General features: G+C 44.0%; 1 protein-coding gene across 5 annotated transcripts in view; it reads left to right on the top strand.

The window, feature by feature from the left end:
• LOC118360099 (formin-like protein 3) overlaps window positions 1-24,429 on the top strand; it is a 56,921-nt gene that overhangs the window by 4,433 nt on the left and 28,059 nt on the right. The gene's annotated exons all lie outside the window — the stretch shown is intronic.

Below are 24,429 nucleotides of genomic sequence, written 5' to 3'. Positions count from 1 at the left end.
AATGTACTCTACTGTACTTTACTCTACCCTACCGTACTCCACTGTAATGAACTCTACTGTACTCCACTGCACGGTACTTTACCATACTCTACTGTACTCATGATACTCTACAGCTTAATTAAACCAATCAACATCTCTCCTGAGAATACCTGCCTCTTGTATACTGTCCTCTGTGACTGTACATTAGTCCACCTAGGGACATTCATGTCTGTCCAAGTCTCTCTGTTACTCTGTCACAGAGCCACCTGAACACTGGCTTGCCAGACTGCAGTGTACCGTAGCCACTATGCCAAGAGGATACAGATCGAACTAGAACACATTATGTGGGCCTAACTGTCTATGTGTCTGTGGTCAAGAGGCTCAAGGCAGCAGCTCAGGTGGGAAACCCACTAGGCCCCACGTGTGTTAAGTATCTGATAGTATGACAACTATCTGTAACCAAGGATATTTTCTCTGATTACTATGTGAAGAGACACGCCTGCACAGTGAGAAACTGCTCAAGGAATCAGGAATTCTTGATTTTCTATCATTATCCTCTATTTATATGCCATTGAAACTAACTTATCCCCCCCCCCCCATACAAATATCCTACTTTTAATCACTTTTCCCTGATTTTTCTATGTTGTCCCGACCAAATCCCTGCCCTTGTTGACTGCTGTGCTAAAGTCTCAGTTTTGCGCCATCATGACAAACTATTATAAGAAATAGCCACGTATTTCACATCATCTCTCCCGCACGGAGGACTGCCTGCAGGAGCCAGGGGGTTAGTAATCAAAGACTATGCTCAGCGAGAAACTGCTCTCACTTAGTTAGGACTTTTGGGGGTCATGCAGAAACAGTTGTTTGTAGACATCATATTTTCCAGACGCACCGCGTCAAGGGGTGTGTTATGTATCAACAGGTCTGTGTCCTCTCATGGCCATTAGTGCCTTTGTTCGAAACGATCGTTCTTAAATCACGACGATGACAGAAGGGTCGGCTAATCACTTCACGTAATCCCAGAAGCCAGAACCAAATCTTGCAGTTTGTGTTAATCTCTCTGTCATAAGAGACAAATACGATGCGTAATTGATTTAACTGGATAAATCATGAAAACATTTATACCAATACAAGAGATATCAACTATGGCGGTAAACGTGAAGGCCCTCTTCGCAGATCAAAGCTCCACACACACACACACACACACACACACACACACACACACACACACACACACACACACACACACACACACACACACACACACACACACACACACACACACACACCAGGTTGAAGTTGGGAGGTTGAAGTTGGGAGGTTGTCAGGAAGAGAGCACCCGTTGACTAGCCAGGCGTGATTAGAGTTCAGGTCACACTGGGGGATTTCCTTCGCAGAGAGATTGATACTATTTGCTGAAAACACTGGGATTTTACATTGCTGTTTCACTCTGTTTCCCACAGTAGATTGGTCATATTTTCGTTGAGTCAAACCTGTTTCCTGTCTCCATTTTGTTACAAGAAGCATGGTGGAATTGTCTATGCAAATAAAACTGTTATAACTGTTTTCCATAAATAGAATTGTCTAATCACAACATTCTTCCATCTCACCTTGTTGTGTTTCCACTGTGTACGGATGTGCATCAAGTGGAAACCATGTGTTTGATGTATTTCATACCATTCCACTTATTCCACTTCAGCCATTACCGCGAGCCCGTCCTCCCCGATTAAGGTGCCACCAACCTCCTGTGGTGTGAATGTGCATTACTGCGTGTGAGCGTTTGGGAGGTTGTGTGTGTACTAGGGATGTTTCAATGTTTCTGTCTCGTGGGGCAGCCTCCTCCTCTCAGACAGAGGCAGACTGCTCCCAGACATCCCTTGGCCTTTGGGATGTCAGCAGCACATTATGATGTCATGGGTGTAGGCTGTGCCAGTACAGTAATATCCACAGCCTACGGTAACGACCTGAGCAGAATCACTCTTCTGTGGATGGGAGAGGAAGATGGAGGAGGGTCTGAGTGGGGAGGGGGGCAAGGGGATGGGATGAGATGAGACCCCTGGGTTAAATTAGAGTACTTCATGCAGTCTGGTCAGGTCAAGTCTAACCGGGAGAATGTGCAAAAGGCATCTCTTATTTCTCTCTCTCTCTCTCTCTCTCTCTCTCCTCTCTCTCTCTCTCTCTCTCTCTCTCTCCTCTAATTCAGAGGGCTTTATTGGCCATATGTTTACATTGCCAAAGCATGTGAAATAGATAATAAACAAATGTGACATAAACAAACACTCTCTCTTGCTCTTCAGAAACAGCACTAGCTCTGTTTATCTTCTTCTGTGGCTGGGAACAGCTGTCTTCTCGACATCTTCTCTCTCTCTCTCTTTTACAGAGGCAATTGCATTGCCGGCACTGGGCCATAGTCAGCCCTGTACAGGACCACCACCATGTACTGTAGGCAGACCACAGACAGAGACTGTTCCCCAAATGGCACTGTATTCCCTATATAGTGCACTACTTTTGACCAGTGCTCATGGGAAATAGGCTGCCGTTTGGGATGCAGCCAGACACATGGACACTATACTAGACTAGAAACACATGTGCAATCAGTGTATATCTATGCACGGATACTGTGTGTCAGCATCAAAGAGCAGGGTGATCCTATCCCTCTCAGGAGTCTCAAGTCTTTCGTCTTATCCCCTTACCTTCTCATTATTGTGTCCTTGGAAGCTTTGAATTCAAACGCTATGGGTTTGTGGGATACTAGGGAGCTTTGACTTTAAACGCTATGGGTTTGTGGGATACTAGCTAAGCCTGATGGAATACTACATGAAAAATGGAACTTCTCTCTCACTGTGGCAGCATGGGTTTTCCTTCCTTCGGATTCCTTACGTCCTACTCACCAAATTAGGGTCTGGCTTATTAGCTAACCTTCTCCATATGCCTTTCTCCTTATGAGAGAGATGTGGAGGTGGTGGTGGTGGGGTTTTGAAAGGTGTGTATGTCTGGAGCAGTTGGAATGGGGGCCGGGGCCTTGGCGTTCTGGATGGATCTTCTTTCAAAGTGCCCCCGCACAATTCCACTCCACCGCTCGCTGGATTCCTGTGGTCAGGTCTGGGCTGGGACCACAGGACAGCTCAGCTAGGCTCAGCTAGGCTCACAGAGGGAAGATTCCCTTTGAACTGGCTGCCTGCTGCTGTGATGACTTTAACAACGTTTTAACAATGTTAACAACAGCACACACACACACACACACACACACACACACACACACACACACACACACACACACACACACACACACACACACACACACACACACACACACACACACACACACACACACACACACACACACACACACACAAACATCTTTACATTTTTACATTTTTGGGGGGAAAGTGCCAGATTATCTTCTCTACTCGATTACGTTGGTTGTAGTCCACCTTAACAGAGTCAGAGGGCTCTGGTCAAAAGTAGTGCGCTAGATAGGGACTAGGTTGCTATTTGGGACACAACCAGAGTGTTGCAGAGGGTTGCACCATACTCTGAGGTTTGACTGTGGTACAGGCAGGAAAGTCCCTCTGGTTTGCAGGAGCTCATGGATATTTGTGTGGGGATTACATTTTCAGGTTGCAGGAAGGTAAGGAGCCCACTGGGGCTCAAGCTGGTTGACTCAACATTGTTTCAACGTATTTCAACGTATTGGGACGTGGAATCTACGTGGAAAATACATTGGATACGAAATAAGTCATTAATGTGAACGGCCGTTTCCGAGGGTGCAATTTCAACCACGAGATGATGTCACCATGGTAACTTAATTTCAACATAGATAAACCTTGTATGAAATACGTTGAATGTGTAGCTTTAAAAGCTCATCAGGTGTTCCACGTTATATCCACTGAGCAGCACCTTCTGCTACCCTTTAGTCTCCCATCGTCTGCCAAGCACCGTCTGCTTAGCTATGACATTAGTCATTCCAAAGTGGTAGGGTTAACAGAGTAAATGTATAGCATCGCTCATATATCATCAATGATACTATTTAGGCCTGTATAGTATTTGCAAAGTCATCAACCCAGAATTCAACAAAAAAAAACATAGTTTCAAGTTCTGGTTGATTTAATGATATTCAGTGATATTGAATTGTAGCCAACACAACCAAATATCAACATTTGGTGGAGATCTTCTGCTTGGAAACTTCCATTTGTGTCTCTGACTTGTCTGACTTTAATCTTTGTTTGTCTGAAAATGTTTAATTGATATGTTGGATTCATCTCCATCTCAACCACAAGTCTAAGTTAAAGAATTGTACGAATCAAATCAAACTTGATTTAAAGTGTGTTTACAGTGTGATTTGATTTAGTCCTATTCTTGAACGTTTTGGTTGAGCTGGAGATGAATCCAACATATCAAATATTAATTTGTAGACAAAATAAAATTAAAGTCAGTGACAGAAGATACATCTCTGGAATACAACAAATAGCCTATTAAGTTGGATTCACGTCTCCAACTCAACCAAAAATCAAAGTTAAAGAATGGGATTAAGCCAGTGGCTCAGATGGAACTATACAAGCAGTAGATGAATCTCCTTTAAATGTTGATATTTGGTTTGCTATGTCAACCAAACACAACAAAATATTACATTTGTAATAGAGTAAATAGCCTAAAGTTAAAGATGCAATATGCAGAAATGGCTCTGCCATTTCCTGGTTGCCAGAATTCTAATAGTTAGTTTAATTTCAGTTTGTGTGACAAAACAAGCAAGTGTAGAGAATCATTGTACCGCCGTGAAGTACATTTTCAATAACCCAAAATATTGTATTTTCAGCTGTTTGAAGCCGGTGTAAAAAAAACTAAAGTAAAAGACGCAAAAATAAAGCTTAAGAATGGCACGCATAGAAATAGCGCACATAGAACAGATCTACAGCTTCTTAGACTTACTTTCAATGAGAATGACATCTATAACTCACATTTCTAGTTGAATTTGGCCGGGGGTCGCCTAAAAAGTCACATACTGCAGTTTTAAGACTTTCTCGCAAACTAATGTAACATTCAACCTTAAAATGTGTAACACATCCATGGCCACATTTTGAGGTTACTTAATGTAACTGTACATTTCTCCTTATGTAATCATATAAAATGTGCATGTTTAAGATAGTATGCACAGGTCATCCCAGGTCTGTGGAGATCTTCACAATTGCTGTGCAGAATCTTGAACAGCATGGATCACTGTATTTTTTTAATGTAATCTCAACTGCAATCCAGGTCATTTGGTTGTGCCATTAGATGAAGCACAGTGGTAACACATTAATATCTTGTATGAATAAATAAAGTTGCTGTGCTTTTTAAAGGATTGAACGCGCAGCGATAGACCTTTGGAAATTCAGCAAACGTTCGTCTGTCTTTTTGAGTGGTGTGAGCGAAGGTTGTAATGTCACTGATCAACGGCTCAACCAAATATTACCCAATTATTCACGTTGAAATGACGTGGTGTGCACAGTGAGAGGGTTAAGTGAACCGTAGGGGAAGTGAAATGAGACGGAAAGTGCTGACAAAGGGACTCCTCCACCCCTCCTCTGACATCAGCAGTAGTCATAGCGAGATCGAAATAGAAGTGGAAATGAGCCATGAGTGGACTGTCAAATGATCAGTCTTGGGTTGCAAAATAGGGTCTTTCTAGCAGGCTTAAGGATAACGAGGCAGGCAGGTAGAGGTGTAAATGGTGATCAAATGTATTTACACAGCGCTGGTGATGATGCTGATATGTACAATTCAATTATGTTTACAAATATATATATATATATACATATATATGTTTATATTATGTTTATATTATGTTTACAAATATATATATATATATATCAATACAAACTTCTGACTTTACATGTCAGCATTCCAAAGAAAAGGCAGAACGTCTCCTAACAGCACAAGGCACAGGTGGGGTCTCCTCGGCTCAAATGCAGCTGTGAACTGAGGAGAACATCCCAGAACAGGCACTTCCTGTATAAACATTTGGCTAGGGTCTATTCTGGTGCGCAGGCCAGGTACATACAGTGACAACACAGAGACTGAGAAGCTCTCAGGAGTAAACAGAAGAAGATAGATCGCAGCTTCATGAGTGTTGTGCACTACAAATGTCACTCCCACTCGGGGGTGAGAAAAGGCTGCAATAAATGGCAAGGGAAAGGTGAAGCGCTAACAACTACAGTAGTATAATATGGCTTTAACAAATATCCTGTTTGCACCTGTGACAGCAACAACAAACATTTCAGCAAGGAAACAAAGGTTTCTCCACTGGCGGGAGTCTTGCCTACAGTGTGTCTTCGTCACAGGGGGGCTTTTGTCCGTTTCATTTGCCCCTTAGTCTATTCCTTCTATTTCTATGATCAGAGAGCACTGAAAAGACCTGGGAGGGGGGGGGAGTCGAGTCCGAATGGCCTCACGGATATATGTGGAATGAGATTTTGAGAAGTTGGAGGAAGGATAGGAAGGGTAACTGAAAAACAGAGAGGCGACACGAGACAGAAAGCACCTACGTGACTCCAACTCCAAAGTGACTCCAACTTCTACCCCCCTCTGTGATCACTCTGAGTTGAGTCAGGAGGACAGAGTGTTTGAGAGATGCCACTCAGCTGGAACTAATGGCCTCAACTGTGTGCAGCGTTTTATTGGACAACTTAAATCATGTTATGCATCCTGCTCTGACCACGCTAACCTCTGTCAACACATTCGACAGTTCTAAAGAGGCAGTGTGTGTGCGTGCGTGTGTGGTGTTGGGGGTCATCTTTTGTTTATTTGCTATGCCACAAACTCCCGCTGGGAGAATCGTACATATGTCTCTGTCACCGCCAAGGCTAGGACCATACAGCTGCAGAGAGGAGAGGAGGGACTGTGGGGGCATAGTCCCAAGTGAAGGCAGTTCCATCTGGCTCTCTCTCCCCCAGGCTATATCTAGTCCTCCATTATGGGTTCGTCTTTACGGGCCCAGAACAATGTTTTTTTTAGTGCTTTTCTGAGCAGAGCGAGTTATTTTCTTTGAAAAGCCCAGGTCAAGTTGAAGAGCATGACTGAACAGATCCAGCATGTCTCTACGCACACGGAACGTCAGTGACTCTGTGAGATTCTTCGTGTGACCCACCTGACCGAACAAAGATTCTTCCATTCCATTCTTCCATTATTTTAAGACAGTCACTCAACCGACCACCTTGATCCTGTTCAAGAGTACTCAAGACTTCAACTCGAATGGTCTGGGCTGGAGGCTGAACACAAACAGTGTTCTCCTCGCTGTGACTTTGGGATATGAAGTCTACAGAACGAGCGTACATAGCTCGGTGTACTGCCTTCTGTACAACAAGCCATTTGGTTTGATCCTTGGTGTGGTTCACGTAGTCGAGTGTTGTTTGTGTGTGAGGGAGTGTGGCGGCTGTATTTATGTATATGTCAATGTGTTAGTGTGTATGTGCATGCAGTGTGTGTGTGTGTGTGTGTGTAGGTATGAAGTAAAAAGGGGTGGGGGGTTGCATGCTCTGTCTCTGATGCAGCTGCAGTGAGCCCCTAGACGTTCCTTTGGATAGAAGTGGTTTCCTCCTCAATACAATGGGGACTCTGTTGGTTGGGTTATTTAAACAGGGGCCCTCATCCCTTGGTGCCTTTTGTGCTGCACTCTTTTACTCTTTTACGTTCCGACCCTCACAGGGACAGGCGGGTGTAAATCCAGTTGAAGGACTAATGGCGTACGGCTTTAACACTACGTTTGTGTTCCAAATGGCACACCGTTCCCGATTCAGAGCGGGTTGTTTTGCGGTTAGTTAAAGTTATGTCCGTCAAATTCTGGTCTATAATTCCACATTTGGGTGACATTCCAGAGCCTTTAGTTCCAGATAGACAGCTCTCCTGGTTCTGTTGTGTCTTTCCCTCCAGGCTGCAGCAGATCTCAAGCTGACACTCTGGCTGACTGTGCAGGGTGCCGAAAGGGCCGGCGGGCCACGACCTGACTTACTGAGGCATTAATCTACCTGCATTCCTGGCATACCATGCGTATATCCTCTGGTCTGGGGCTTCCCTCTGGTCGGCCCGAGGGGAACAAACAGGACGTCCGTTGGCCACGCTGGAATGAACGAATGCCTGATTCATGATCAATTGTGGTGGCCATTTGGTTTATGTTTCATCTCCTAACCTTTTTCGTTCCTCTGTTTCCTGTGTCAAAACATTGGTTGGTTGGCCAGTAGCCGTGTTTTGTGGGGGCATTCTAGGACATTGTTGTGTGATAAGGTCATTGGTATGTTTTGGACATTCGCAACAAGAGTGACCCAGGGGGCGAAACTGGTTGTATTGATGTAATTTCAACCAGTTGGATGTTATCTGGTTGCAATTGCGTCATTTCAACGAGTTCTGCCCGCTTGGAAATGCCACCACGCGGCTTTAGATTCACGTTAGACGTTTGAGCATTTGGCTCCTTCACAGAGCCCCTGAACCCCAGACATGGCTTGATAGTTCCCACCCTGGCCTGATCATAACAAGCCTGGTCCGGCTTCAAAGAACCTTATTATGATCATTGTCTGGAAACTCATCTCGGCAGGACTCAACAGGCTATGAACGGCGTAGATCATTCTTCTCATGTCTCCGATCCAGACCCATTGGAGGAAAAATACATAAATACACTTACACACAGTTTTGAGGGGCAACCGTAGCTCAATTACTTGTTGTTTTGCTCCGAAAAGGTCGTTCATCCAGTTTTTATGGCTTGTTTCATGAATTAACAAACAGTTTTGAGGGGCAGCCATACCTCAGTTATTATTATTATTATTTTTTGTTACTGAAATGGTTGTCAGATATCACACCGAGTCTTTACGTCTACATAACGTATGTGTGAGATTGGCAGTAGACGTCTAGACGTTTGCCTCTTTGGGTCTCCATTGGCAAGCGGCGACTGGTAGAGAACTTATACAAATGTCTGAGAGTCAGAAGGCCCAGGGGAGATGAGGGGGTTTTCGGGGCAAGGCTTCCAGACCTGGGTTCAAGCACTAAATTCAAATTATTTCAAATACTTTTTCTGTCCTGGATTGAGCTTGTCTGTTGCAGTGGAACCAATAGAAAAGACACAAACTTGCAAACTCCGCCCACCTGGCACTCCAGGCAGGGTACATCAAAGGCTAAAAGTATTTGAACGATTTTCAATATGATTTGAACCCAGGTCTTCAGAGGGGAAAGTGATGGGCTGAACAACAGTCAGCCCTGGCTCCTGCGTTGCAGGGAGAGCAGAGCAGAGCCGACTGACTGTAGGACAGACTCACAGCCACACCACAGCTGGAAAGCCTGTTGCTGCTAACTGCCACATCAAGATGGTGTCATGGGGATTTTACACGCTTGTGTTTTAACGCTTTTCACGCCATCAATTCAGCTATTATGTTGCTTAGTAGCAATGGATTCATTGTCTGCAGAGAAGCAGATCAGTGTTAGATCATACATTTTCCTCGATACCAACTGTTTATACATTAAATCTATGTAGCATATTACATTCATTTTTTATATGACTTTTTTACTTTGTGTTTTAGTTGTGTTTTAGTGGGCTAAATCAGGGTCACGCAAGCGTTTCTTGGTAGTCTTAAACACATTTACTTTGTGTTTTAGTTACCGCAGTGGGCTAAATCAGGGTCACGCAAGCGTTTCTTGGTAGTCTTAAACACATTTACTTTGTGTTTTAGTTACCGCAGTGGGCTAAATCAGGGTCACGCAGCGTTTCTTGGTAGTCTTAAACACATTTACTTTGTGTTTTAGTTACCGCAGTGGGCTAAATCAGGGTCACGCAGCGTTTCTTGGTAGTCTTAAACACATTTACTTTGAAACAAAAGTATACATCATACACACATGGTGATGGGCTTAAAAAAAGAGGACACCTGTACTATGTCAGATATCATTTTGAATTTGCATCCTAATATTACACTTTATATACATCACAGAACACTGAAATATAACAAAACCATTGGACATAGAAACACCAATTTTTCGGCAGGTTTAAAAAAAAAAAGTTTATTAATTAGGAAATTATGACAAAAATGTATAACATTCCACCCATGAGGCCACTAGAGGGTGATTTGCTCAGTTGACTACAGGAAAGGGGGTATGTACAGATCAGTACTATCATTAGTTGTCATCACTGTAAGTTGTTTGGGACAATGGGATTGGAATGTTTGATTGTCCTGGTGGTTCAGAGAATGTGGTTCTGCCATTGTATTTAGCATGTTAATGACCACCTCAGTTAGCTCAGGCTTAATTATGTTAATACCTTAATGTGGCTGCCGAGCTCGTTTTAGTTGGTTCTCTCAACAAGAACCTGCAGGGGGGGGGATAGGGTCCTATGTCATCCTGCCAATACTCCTCCCCCAATACTCCACCTCTTTCTCCCCCTCTCTTCTCATCCTCTCTTCTCCCCTTCTCACTCCACTCCCATTTCTCTCTCTACCCCTTATCTGTCTCCCCTCCTCTCACTCTCTTTATCCTACTCTCCCCCTTCCCTCTCTCTCTCTCTCTATCTCTCTCACACATCCCTTCTATCCCCCCTCTCTCTCTCTCTGGGTGAGGTGGCAGTAGGCTAGCTGGTTGGTGGGCCCCGTCCCCAGTAGTTCTCCAGTCTCTTTGTGCTCTGGCTCTGCTGGTCTTTGTTGTGACTGCCTGCTTCGGGTTACCTTGTGAAGAGCACCAGGCGGATCAGATGTCGGCGCAGAGAAAGGGGGCAGCCTTTTCTCACACTCCTCTCTGGCTCTGCCTCTCTCTTCATTTAATTCAACAGGTCTTTTACCTGAGAGCATGAAAACAGTGATGGCATTTTGGGGTATCTTTACTTTACTATTTATATTTTTGAATACTTTTACTTCACTACATTCCTTAAGAAAATATTATACTTTTCACTTCATACATTTTCACTGACACCCAAAAGTACTCATTACATTTTGGACAGGAAAATGGTCAAATTCACTCACTTATCAAGAGAACATCGCTGGTCATCCCTATTACCTCTGATCTGGTGGACTCGCTAAATACACATACTTCATTTGTAAATGGGGGTGGCAGGTAGCCTAGTGTTTAGAGTGTTGGACTCGTAACCGAAAGGTTGCAAGATTGAATCCCTCAACTGACAAGGTAAAAATCTGTCGTTCTGCCCCTGAACAAGGCAGTTAACTTACTGTTCCTAGGCCGCCATTGAAAGTAAGAATTTGTTCTTAACTGATTTGCCTAGTTAGATAAAGGTAAAGAAAATGTCAGTGTGCCTATGGCTATCCGTACATTTAAAACATAAGAAAATGTCAGTGTGCCTATGGCTATCCGTACATTTAAAACATAAGAAAATGGTGCCGTCATGTTTGCTTTATATAAGTAACTTGAAATGATTTATACTTTTACTTTTGATACTTAAGTATATTTGAATAATTACATTTACTTTTGATAATTAAGTATATATTAAACCAAATACATTCAGACTTTCACTCAAGTAGAGTTTTACTGGGTGACTTTGACTTAAAGTCATTTTCTATCAAGGTATCTTTACTTTAACTCAAGTATGACAATTGGGTGCTTTTTCCAAAACTGCACACACACCACAGGAGGTTGGTGGCACCTTAATTGGGGAGGACAGGCTCGTGGTAACGACTGGAGTGGAATGGGTGGAATGGTATCAAATACATCAAACACTTGGTTTCCATGTTGTTGATGCCATTCCATTGACGCCGTTCCAGCCATTATTATGAGCCTTCCTCCCCTCAGCAGCCTCCTCTGACACACACACACACACACACACACACACACACACACACACACACACACACACACACACACACACACACACACACACACACACACACAGCCCCCCTCAGCAAACACGTAATAACATCTACCAAACAAAAAAACTCATTACTCAAGGCTGTTTTAATTTACTGAAGAGTCAAGGAAGTCCCCCTGGTCCCATGACGATGACAGCTGAGGTTCCTGTCCTGTCCGCTTTCATTGTGCCCAACTAGTCCCAGGGTGTGTGCGACTGTGTGTCTGTCCTCTTTCATTGTTCTTTGCTCACAGGGAGGAGGACAAGGCAGACAATAGTGTTGGCAGTGATGTTAACGGGGTAAAAGACTACAGTGTAGCTAGCAGCAGTGCATCTGTAGATGTCGTCAGGGATGGAGTCTTACCAGAGATGGAGCCTAACAATACATTGTCACTGATTCACTTACATGACATTGCATTACATTGTCCCACCCATGTTTACAGTCACTGCGATGTAATATGCCTTGGTACAAACAGCCTTATCTCATGCATTACCTCAAGTATGGGAGTCTGTAGGACAGGGAGAGAGGGAGAGGGGAAAGAAGGGAGAGGAGGTGAGAGGGTATTAGGAGAAAGGGGAGTGGAAGGGAAGAGTCGGAGGGGGAGGAGGGGAAAGGAGAGACAGGGGGAGGAGGGGAGACGGGGAAAGGAGAGACGGGGAGAGAGGGGGAAGAAGAGAGAGGGGAGAAGGGATGGTTAGGAGGCTGCCCTTCCTTGCCCTGGGCAGGGAACAGCCTATATTCTCAGATTCTTCTCCCACTTGTTATTTATGGGGGGAGTCATTTATCTTGAGCCAAATACAGACTACTCTACTCACTAAAAACGGATTCACCGCCCAAACTCAATACATAGGGTTTGCTTTTCTCATCCACTGTGCCTAAGATGTGCGCAGTAAAAAGGGCTTAAGAAAACAGTCAGTCCAGGTCTAGGCCATATTCATGTTGTTTTCTTTGCCTCCTCAGTCTTGGATTCTTCTTGGATCTAGTTTCTGTCCGGGATCAACGGCGAGAGGTTTTCCATCCTTACCAGCCAATACCCTTTCATTAAAGTGTAGCAGAAGCAAGAGTTTTTCTCTCTCTCTCTCTCTCTCTAGGGGTCAATTTCTCCGACGCAGTCCAGGGCAGTCGTTTTTACAGTGGGATTGCTTTCAAAGGGAAAGTCACCAGTTGGCACTTGGCAGGGAGGGAGGCCATTCTCTTGCAAGGCATTTTTATGCGGGAGTGTCACATAAAAACACTTTAGGACCACCAGGCGGAGGTCTCATCTGCTGTAGTCCTACCAGATGAGGAGGCGGTCAGACAGTCAGACGGTCGGGGGTGGTGGTGGAGGGTCTGTGCTGTATTGTTCTCCATCAATCTACTGGATATGAGCTGCCTCCACCCCTCTTCCATCGCCTCCATTTAGAAAGAGTGACGGTAGACTCTTCGGAAAAAAGGGTTCCGAAAAGGGTCCTTTGGCTGCCCTCATAAGAGAACCATTTTTGGTTGCAGGCAGAACCCTATTTGGTTTCAGGTAGAACCCTTTTGGGTTCATGTAGAAGCCTCTGTAGAAAGGGTTCTGCATGGAACCCAAGAGCGTTCTACCTGGAACCAAAAAGGGGTCTTCAAAGGGTTCTCCCATCGAGGGGCACATCGGGAATTCAACATATTTGTTGTTACCAATTTGTTTGACAAAATCTAGCCAGAATAGGGCAATTACTGTAGTTTTAAATGTATAGGTCCATTGTCATTTCTACATACTTTCAATCTGGTTTTAAACGGTCAATTGTGGCCTGGAGTGGTCTTAAAATAATAATTTTTTACTTTGTAAGATCTGGTATGCATCAGCAACGTCTGGGCAGAGATATTGTACCAAACACCTGAGCTAGATGTTAAATTGCGTGACTTAAACCTCTAAATGAATGACAGATTTCTTGAGTTATCTAAGATTTCCAAACTCGGTCCTGGGCCCCCCCCCCCCTGGGCGGACGTTTTGGTTTTTGCTGTGGTACTACACAGTGGATTGAAATAATCAAAACTTGATGATGAGTTCATTATTTAAATTAGCTTTGTAGTGTTAGAGCAAAAAAACTAAACGTGCACCCAGGAGGGACCCCAGGACCGAGTTTGAGAAACCCTGGTCTAGTGTTCAAACAACATTGCAGTTTCTCAGCAATCTTAGAAAATCTTGACTCAACTCAACTGGATTTAATCAGTTTGGCTGTGGGACTGGGATCCAGTTTTCACTCTAGAATCTAGACTATCTAAATTTTGAAGATTCATCACGTTGGCCAGCCTATGGATCTAAAACAGAGAGACGATGCCACCCACTATATATACAGTTGAAGTCGAAGTTTACATACACCTTAGGCAAATACATTTAAACTCAGTTTTTCACAATTCCTGACATGTAATCCTAGGTCAGTTAGGATCACCAATTTATTTTAAGAAAGTGAAATGTCAGAATAACAGTAGAGAGAATAATTTATTTCAGCTTTCATTTCTTTCATCACATTCCCAGTGGGTCCGAAGTTAACAAATAGTAAATTAGTATTTGATAGCATTGCCTTTAAATTGTTTAACTTGGGTCAAACTTTTCAGGTTTCCTTCCACAAGCTTCCCACAATAAGGTGGATGAATTTAGACTAATTCCTCCTGACAGAGCTGGTGTAATGGAGTCAGGTTTGTAGGCCTCCTTGCTCGCACACACTTTTTCAGTTCTGTCCTTTGACAGCTCTTTGGTCTTGGCCATAGTGGAGTTTGGAGTGTGACTGTTTGAGGTTGTGGACAGGTGTCTTTTATACTGATAACAAGTTCAAACAGGTGCCATTAATACAGGTAACGAGTGGAGGACAGAGCAGCCTCTTAAAGAAGAAGTTACAGGTCTGTGAGAGCCAGAAATCTTGCTTGTTTGTAGGTGACCAAATACTTGTTTTCCACCATAATTTGCAAATACATTAATTAAAAATCCTACAATGTGATTTTCTGGATTTATTTTTCTCATTTTGTCTGTCATAGTTGAAGTGTACCTATGATGAAAATTACAGGCCTCTCTCATCTTTTTAAGTGGGAGAACTTGCACAATTGGTAACTGACTAAATACTTTTTGGCCCCACTGTATATATTTTTGTATACCTTTATACCTATTTAACTAGTCAAGTCAGTTAAGAACACATTCTTATTTTCAGACGGCCTAGGAACGGTGGGTTAACTGCCTTGTTCATGGGCAGAACGACAGATTTTCACCTTGTCAGCTCAGGGGATCCATTCTTGCAACTAGTCCAACACAATAACGACCTGCCTCTCTCTCGTTGCACTCCACAAGGAGACAAGGAGACAAGCAGAGTTGCTAGCTAGCATTAAACTTATCTTATAAAAAACAATCAATCATAATAACTAGTTAACTACACATGGTTTATGATATTACTAGATATTATCTAGCGTGTCCTGCGTTGCATATAATCTGACTGAGCATACAAGTATCTAAGTATCTGACTGAGCGGTGGTAGGCAGAAGCAGGCGCTTAAACATTCATTCAAACAGCACTTTCGTGTGTTTTGCCAGCAGCTCTTCGTTGTGCGTCAAGCATTGCGCTGTTTATGACTTCAAGCCTATCAACTCCCGAGATGAGGTTGGTGTACCCGAAGTGAAATGGCTAACTAGTCAGCGCGCGCTAATAGCGTTTCAAACGTCACTCGCTCTGAGCCTTCTAGTAGTTGTTCCCCTTGCTCTGCATGAGTAACGCTGCTCCGATGGTGGCTGTTGTCGTTGTGTTGCTGGTTCGAGCCCAGGGAGGAGCGAGGAGAGGGATGGAAGCTATACTGTTACACTGGCAATACTAAAGTGCCTATAAGAACATCCAATAGTCAAAGGTTAATGAAATACAAATGGTATAGAGGGAAATAGTCCTATAATTCCTAGAATAACTACAACCTAAAACCCCTCCCCGGAATATTGAAGACTCATGTTAAAAGGAACCACCAGCTTTCATATGTTCTCATGTTCTGAGCAAGGAACTGAAACGTTAGCTGTCTTACATAGCACATATTGCACTTTTACTTTCTTCTCCAACACTTTGTTTTTGCATTATTTAAACCAAATTATTATTATTATTCATTATTTACTTGAGGCTAAATTGATTTTATTGATGTATTATATTAAGTTAAAATAAGTGTTCATTCAGTATTGTTGTAATTGTCATTATTATTATTATTATTACAAATAAATAAAATAAAAATCGGCCGATAAATCGGTATCAGCCTTTTTTGGGGTCCTCCAATAATCCGTATCGGCGTTGAAAAATCATAATCGGTCGACCTCTACTTGGTACTATTGTTTGTACAGATGAACGTGGTACCTTCAGGTGTCTGTAAATTGCTCCCAAGGATGAACCAGACTTGTGGAGGTCTACAATTTCTTTCTGAGGTCTTGCCTGATTTATTTTTATTTTCCCATGATGTCAAGCAAAGAGACACTGAGTTTGAAGGTAGGCCTTGAAATACATCCACAGGTAAACAATTGATTCAAATGATGTCAATTCGTCTATCAGAAGCTTCTAAAGCCATGACATCATTTTCTGGAATTTTCCAAGATGTATAAAAGCACAGTCAACTTAGTGTATGTAAACGTCTGACCCACTGGAATTGTGTTACAGTGAGATATAAGTGAAATAATCTGTCTGTAAACAATTGTTGGAAACATTACTTGTGTCATGCACAAAGTAGATGTCCTAACGGACTTGACAAAACTATAGTTTGTTAACAAGTCATTTGTGGAGTGGTTGAAATACAAGTTTTAATGACTCCAACCTAAGTGTATGTAAACTTCCGACTTCAACTGTATATATATACTGTATATATGTCTGCTTAGTCAGTACTTAATGAGAGCGTTCAGTAAAACTCCCAGATTTGCATGGACATTACTTTGATGTAATGTCCTTAAAATAAGTCAAAATGAGGCTCAGTAGTGTGTGTGGCCTCCACGTGCCTGTATGACCTCCCTACAATGCCTGGGCATGCTCCTGATGAGGTGGCGGATGGTCTCCTGAGGGATCTCCTCCCAGACCTGGACTAAAGCATCCACCAACTCCTGGACAGTCTGTGGTGCAACGTGGCATTGGTGGATGGAGCGAGACATGATGTCCCAGATGTGCTCAATTGGATTCAGGTCTGGGGAACGGGCGGGCCAGTCCATAGCATCAATGCCTTCCTCTTGCAGGAACTGCTGACACACTCCAGCCACATGAGGTCTAGCATTGTCTTGCATTAGGAGGAACCCAGGGCCAACCACACCAGCATATGGTCTCACAAGGGGTCTGAGGATCTCATCTCGGTACCTAATGGCAGTCAGGCTACCTCTGGCGAGCACATGGAGGGCTGTGCGGCCCCCCCAAAAAAATGCCACCCCACACCATGACTGACCCACTGCCAAACCGGTCATGCTGGAGGATTTTGCAGGCAGCAGAACGGCGTCTCCAGACTGTCACGTCTGTCACATGTGCTCAGTGTGAACCTGCTTTCATCTGTGAAGAGCACAGGGCGCCAGTGGCAAATTTGCCAATCTTGGTGTTCTCTGGCAAATGCCAAACGTCCTGCACGGTGTTGGGCTGTAAGCACAACCCCCACCTGTGGACGTCGGGCCCTCATACCACCCTCATGGAGTCTGTTTCTGACCGTTTGAGCAGACACATGCACATTTGAGGCCTGCTGGAGGTCATTTTGCAGGGCTCTGGCAGTGCTCCTCCTGCTCCTCCTTGCACAAAGGCGGAGGTAGCGGTCCTGCTGCTGGGTTGTTGCCCTCCTACGGCCTCCTCCACGTCTCCTGATGCATTGGCCTGTCTCCTGGTAGTGCCACCATGCTCTGGACACTACACTGACAGACACAGCAAACCTTCTTGCCACATCTCGCATTGATGTGCCATCCTGGATGAGCTGCACTACCTGAGCCACTTGTGTGGGTTGTATGTAGACTCTGTCTCATGCTACCACTAGAGTGAAAGCACCGCCAGCATTCAAAAGTGACCAAAACATCAGCCAGGAAGCATAGGAACTGAGAAGTGGTCTGTGGTCCCACCTGCAGAACCACTCCTTTTATTGGGGGTGTCTTGCTAAATGCCTATAATTTCCACTTGTTGTCTATTCCATTTGCACAACCGCATGTGAAATTTATTGTCAATCAGTGTTGCTTCCTAAGTGGACAGTTTGATTTCACAGAAGTGTGATTGACTTGGAGTTACATTGTGTTGTTGAAGTGTTCCCTTTATTTTTTTGAGCAGTGTACTACAGAGATGTTGGTGAAATAAACTGATGTCTGATATCTGGACACCAACCAGCAACACAATCAAACCGAGTTTGGGAAACCCTGCTGTAGGGGATAGGGCGCCATTTGGGATGTAGCCTATGAATAATAGTCTCATTTGGTTCAGTGCAGTATATCTGTCCTTTGTTAGCTCTGTAGGTGTTGAATCTGTGGGAAAGTAGTCCTGTTGGTCCGCCGTGTTTTTCTCAGTCATTTATTTGGGAGCGTCTGGCTGCTTTAAGGCCCTACGATAGACATCCTGTCCTGCGGGCTGCTCTGGCTCAGACAAGGCTACTAGTCTGGCTGCTTTGCAGGTCCTGAACTGAACTAGAGGATAAGTGGTAATCACTGAGGCAGACTCAGCAAGAGAACTGGCTGGAGTAATAGGGCACATGAGTTCCCTGTTGATTATGACGTCCGAGCTGAGTCTCTGTGGTGCTGAGCCGGGACTGTTCATTCTCTCTCTCTCTCTCTCTCTCTCTCTCTCTCTCTCTCTCTCTCTCTCTCTCACTCTCTCTCTCTCTCACTCTCTCACTCTCTCACTCACTCACTCACTCACTCACCACTCACTCACTCACTCACTCACTCACTCACTCACTCACTCACTCACTCACTCACTCACTCCTGGTCATAATACAACTGGTATAACTGATTAGGTTGGTCATAGACTTTATGAGAATAAATGCCTGTTCCCAGATCTGTTTTGCTAGCCTGCCACCTCCTATGGTCACCAGGCAATGAGATTAAGGGTTGGATGTGTATATTTGTACTGTTTTTGTGTTGTTACCAGGCTCAGGCCCTGTGTGTGCCTTGTTTGATCAACGGGGAAACATATTGGTCCTGCACCCTGGCTATTGTCCTGCAATATGCTATTGGGGGGGGACAATAGCTCAAATGTCAAAGGATGGGAATGGCATTGACTTCACAAAATCAACACAAAGCTGTGTATTCACTCCTTTGTCATGCCGATCAATCTCAGGTCAAACAAGACAGACCTTTGCTGGGTTTGCTAGTGGGCAGCGTGAGACTACGACGAAAGCGCCACACTTTTCTTCCTGCATCACTGTATTTTTCCTCATTCCAAAACTAACTCTGTTGGAATAGTATTCTTTTGCTGTGATACTTTTCTTAGCTTCTTCTTGTAAACACAGGATGTAGAAAGTCAAATGAAGTTAGCTAAATTGGGTTATGTTGCTCCAATTACCCAAATCTAGCTCGAGGCAACCATTCTGTGTCAGTGTGTGTGTGTGTGTGTGTGTGTGTGTGTGTTGCAGTCAGGTGGCCTGGAGAAACAGTAGAGACACTCCTAGTCTTCCTCTGGTCTGTCATGCTTTTAAAGCAACGTTAGAAACTTGGTGGTTCGAGCCCTGAATGCTGATTGGCTGAAAGCCGTGGTATATTAGACCGTATCGTACGGGTCTGACAAAAACATGCTGTTTTACTGTTCTAATTATATTGGTAACCAGTCTATAAGGCACGTCTGGGGTTTGTGGAATTTGGCTAATGTATCACGGCTAAGGGCTGCATCCAGGCACTCCACGTTGCGTTGTGCATGAGAACAGCCGTTAGCATTGCTATATTGGCAATATCCCCTTACACTGTGTATAAGACAGTAGTTTTGGAATTGTTAGTTAGATTACATGTTGGTTATTACTGCATTGTCGGAACTAGAAGCACAAGCATTTCGCTACACTCACATTAACATCTGCTAACCATGTGTATGTGACAAATAAAATAAAATTGGATTTGATTTGATTTGAATATACCACACCCCCTCGGGCCTTATTGCTTAATTATACAGCTGCACACACCCATATACATGTACCTGTATGTACAGTACACACATACACACAGCTGTGTGTGTTCTACTCGGGCTTTAACCGTTAGGGGAGAAACAAACCTGGACATAAACCTGAACATCAGGTTGCCCCCCATGACATGCAACTTTTCAGGGAAGTTAGGAACAAATATACACAGGCAGTTAGGAAAGTCCATGGAGAATAAGAGCACCTCCTCCCAGCTGCCCACTGCTCTGAGGCTAGGAAACACTGTCACCACCGATAAATCCACTATAATTGAGAATTTCAATAAGCATTTCTCTACGGCTGGCCATGCTTTCCACCTGGCTACCCCCACCCCGGTCAACTGCCCGGCACCCTCCACAGCAACCCGCCAAATCCCCCACCATTTCTCCTTTACCCAAATCCAGATAGCTGATGATCTTAAAGAGCTGCAAAATCTGGACCCCTACAAATCAGACGGGCTAGACAATCTGGACCCTCTCTTTCTAAAATGATCTGCCGAAATTGTTGCAACCCCTTATCTCAGCTCACTGGTCACCATAGCAGCACCCACTCGTAGCACGCACTCCAGCAGGTACAGTGCTTTGCGAAAGTATTCGGCCCCCTTGAACTTTGCGACCTTTTGCCACATTTCAGGCTTCAAACATAAAGATATAAAACTGTATTTTTTTGTGAAGAATCAACAACAATTCAGAAACAATCATGAAGTGGAACGACATTTATTGAATATTTCAAACTTTTTTAACAAATCAAAAACTGAAAAATTGGGCGTGCATTGCCTTAACTCCCTTATCTTACCTCATTGGCATTCACTGTATATAGACTTTTTGTTTTCTTTTGTTCTAATGTATTATTGACTATGTTTAGTTTATTCCATGTGTAACTCTGTGTTGTTGTGTGTCGAATTGCTATGCTTTATCTTGGCCAGGTTGCAATTGCAAATGAGAACTTGTTCTCAACTAGCCTAACTGGTTAAATAAAGGTGAAATAAAAATAAACAAATAAAAAACATTGAGCTGTTTGGTGGGTTTTCATGTTAGAGATCATGGCGCCGCCTTCAGGAACAGGAACAACGAGTAGATAAGTAGCCTAATATCGTCTGTTTTTCTTTGTAAAAAGGTTCATATTTGGTTAATAAAAACACATTAATATGACACAATGAACAAACGTTATGCCCTGGCCCCTTGCTTTAAATATTCTACAATGTTCTTTACCAGAAATCTGACAGAGATTTTCATGTTGTTATTCAGGGAACACATTTTGCTCTTTAGGATTTAAACTAATGACTACAATACAGGAAGCTCTCTGTGTCTGTCTCTCTCTGTGTCTTTCTGTGTCTCTGTCTCTCTGTGTCTGTCTCTCTGTTTCTCTCTCTCTGTGTCTCTCTGTGTCTGTCTCGCTCTCTCTCTCTGTATCTCTCTCTGTCTGTGTCTCTCTTTGTCTCTCTCTGTGTCTCTTTTTCTGTGTCTCTGTGTTTCTCTCTGTGTCTCAGTGTCTCTCTCTCTCTCTGTGTCTCTCTCTTGCTCTCTGTTTTTTTTTTTGTGTGTACTACACAATTCAATTAGGAGAGTAGTGAACCCTGCTCTGTGCCTGTATTGTGCCCGGCGGTTCTTCCTTAATCTGCACGGATAGTTGAGGCTGAGCGTGAGGAATAGGTTCTGGGCTGACGCTAGCCTGATCCCAGATCTGGAGTTGGCAAGACAGCATAAACAGACCTGGGACTACGCTTGGCTGTGGCAGATCCTGGATCGGATGTGAGGTTGTTTGTTCGATCTTATCGTCGTCGCATGTAGTTTCATTATCACTGGGTTGTTTGCATTGGAGCCGGACTTATTTCACATGATGAACTGTACAGGGAACTGTGGTAGTGACACCCACTCAGCAAACATTCGTAGTTCTCTCGTCCTTACAGGATTAACAATGAAGAAATACAGACTATTTACGTTGACAGAGTGTCTGTCTGGATCCGCCAATGAAGCCCATAAATACTGTTTAGACCACTCAGTCCTACTGTGTCTTTCCCCCCAAGAAGCTGACAGACGCCGTATACAACGTTACTGTACTGAACTGGTGGTAAACCACAAGTGTCATCAGCTGTATTTGTTACTGTCTGAGATTCTGAAATATCTCAAGTTTGAAAGTATTGTTGGATATCAAACTTTGTGGTCAGTTGTCCCATCCTGTTTCTGACATTTGGAATGAATGAGATGGAGCTCACATGGCGACAGCCCTCCGAGGGGGGGAGAGAGAGAGAGAGAGAGAGAGAGAGAGAGAGAGAGAGAGAGAGAGAGAGAGAGAGAGAGAGAGAGAGAGAGAGAGAGAGAGAGAGAGAGAGAGAGAGAGAGAGAGAGAGAGAGAGAGAGAGAGAGAGAGAGAGAGAGAGAGAGAGAGAGAGAGAGAGAGAGAGAGAGAGAGAGAGAGAGAGAGAGAGAGAGAGAGAGAGAGAGAGAGAGCATTCTCCCCCCAAGAGAGAAAAGAAGGAAAGAGGGAGTGAGAGAATTTAGAGCAAATTTGTACCGTTATTAACAGGATACATTCCTTGTGTAATTCTGGACATCTGGAATGCTCATGGTTTTTTTCAGAGCTGTGTGGGTTTTGGTCCTATCTAGTTGACTACTTTTGACCAGCGCCAATGGGTACCGCACTAAATAGGGAATAGGGTGCCATTTGGAAGGCAATGTTTTGTCAAAGAAGCCTAATGTAACAGATTCTCACTGATCACTCCACTTCAGTCCTTCAGGTCCGAGAACCCTACAGTAGTTCTCCTCAGAGACGTTTTTTTTGTGAGTCAAATAATTGTTAATTTTTAGAGGCTTTCAAGAAAGATTTTTTTCCCCCCTCAGGCAGGCAGCTTTGCATTCTGTTATTTGTCATTTATTTTCAGAAAGTTTAATGAGTACTCTGTAGACGTTCAAAGGATCAGTGATTATAGTTGCGGTTTCTGTCAGTGTGGTTTTAAACAAAGCCGGCAAATGTAGAGTAAAGTTGAGTCGCTATGTGATTTTTCAGCTTCAGATTGTGTGTTTTAGGAGCAGCGTCTTATCGAAGTCTGACTCCCAGCAGACATCGGAGTCAGGAGTCAACGGCACCCTCGGCAGTAGCCTGGAAATCCAGTCTGTACGCGCCTCCATTTCACGCTCAGTCAGGATTTCCAGGCTACTCCAGCAATACTGCACAGAAAATAAGCAATGTGCCACAGTCCTCATCCAGCCTCTAAGACAGCCAGTCCAACATGATTCATGCTGCACACGTGCTGCTGATGGAAAGATCCAATCACCCCACTGCATTGTGGAAAATAAATAAAAATACACTTTATATGTAATATTCCACTGCTGTGAATCATTGTAGCGATAGGAATAGCATAGGAAAGTCCATGGGGGCATGATGCCTCACCACATGCTGTGGTTTATTGGTGGTTTATTGGTTGTACTTTTCATCTTGTACACATTCACAGCTAAAAGCTGAATTGCTTACTACTAATGGTTGAATGGTTCAGAGGATCATGAGGGGTCCGGGTGGGGATCTCTTCACGCTCAGTTCGTGTAGCTCTTTCTCAATGAGCCTTTCTGCAATTCCTCACATCCCATCTCCTAGCCTCCTTCTCAACCACGTTGGAGGTCTCTCACCTCAGACTTTCTTTAAAGGAGGCGGCGAGGAGTAAGGAAAGATGAACGAGGAAAGATGAATTGAGAAAGAGCCTGTGTGCTAGGAGGTGAGGGCAGGGGTAAGTTGTAGCTGAGGGTCACAGGTCAAGCTGACAGGCAGTTTGTGGTGTGTGTGTCTGTATTGGTGCGTGTGTGCGTGTGCATATGTGTGGTTTGGCTGTGGGGCTCCATCTACGTGGGATGTAAAATGAGGGGCCCTGAGTCTGAGCAGGACTGTGAAAACAGAGCAAAACCTTCATGGTCTCTTCAAAGAGAAATGCTGAGGCGATCAGTTACACATGACCGGGTGGCGAGGAGAGGAGCTAGCTGGAACTAACAGCCTCGTATTGTTGCACTTCCTGGTGTCGAAGAGATTTCAGAGTTGACCACTGACCTCTGTTTATGGTCTCATGACTCATGGTAGGAAGTCTTTACCCCGAGGCAGAGGCCCATGTCATGGAACGAACACACACACTCGTCTGTGTTATACTGTATGGTGTGTGTTAACGCTCACGACGGTGGAGGAGAGACATAAAATGGGATAGTTGTCAAATGACAAATTAGCGCAATCATGCTAAATGTCTTAATTTGAGCCTCAGCAGTAAAACATTTGGCCGTTGCCTGTGGGCTGTTCTCCTCTCTCATGTTGTGTGGTGTTAAGTGTTTTTATGGCTGGATAAGTGATAGCAATAAGATAGTAAGTAGCAAGTAATAATAGCCATTTCCTTTCTGTTTTAGAGAGAGGCTGTAGCTACTAGCTAGCCGGTGGTTAAAAAGTGCAGTGTAGTCACTACTGAAAGATTCAGACGCTTATTACCAACCGCAGAGAACGGGTGCTTCCCAAATGGAACCCAATTCGCTATTTAGTGCACTACTTTTGGGGCTCTGTCAAAAGTAGTGCGCTAAATAGGGAAAAGGGTGCCATTT

The sequence above is a fragment of the Oncorhynchus keta genome, chromosome 27 (assembly GCF_023373465.1).
Source record: "Oncorhynchus keta strain PuntledgeMale-10-30-2019 chromosome 27, Oket_V2, whole genome shotgun sequence".
Classification (NCBI taxonomy): Eukaryota; Metazoa; Chordata; class Actinopteri; order Salmoniformes; family Salmonidae; genus Oncorhynchus; species Oncorhynchus keta.
This window is presented reverse-complemented; position numbering and strand designations above follow the sequence as displayed.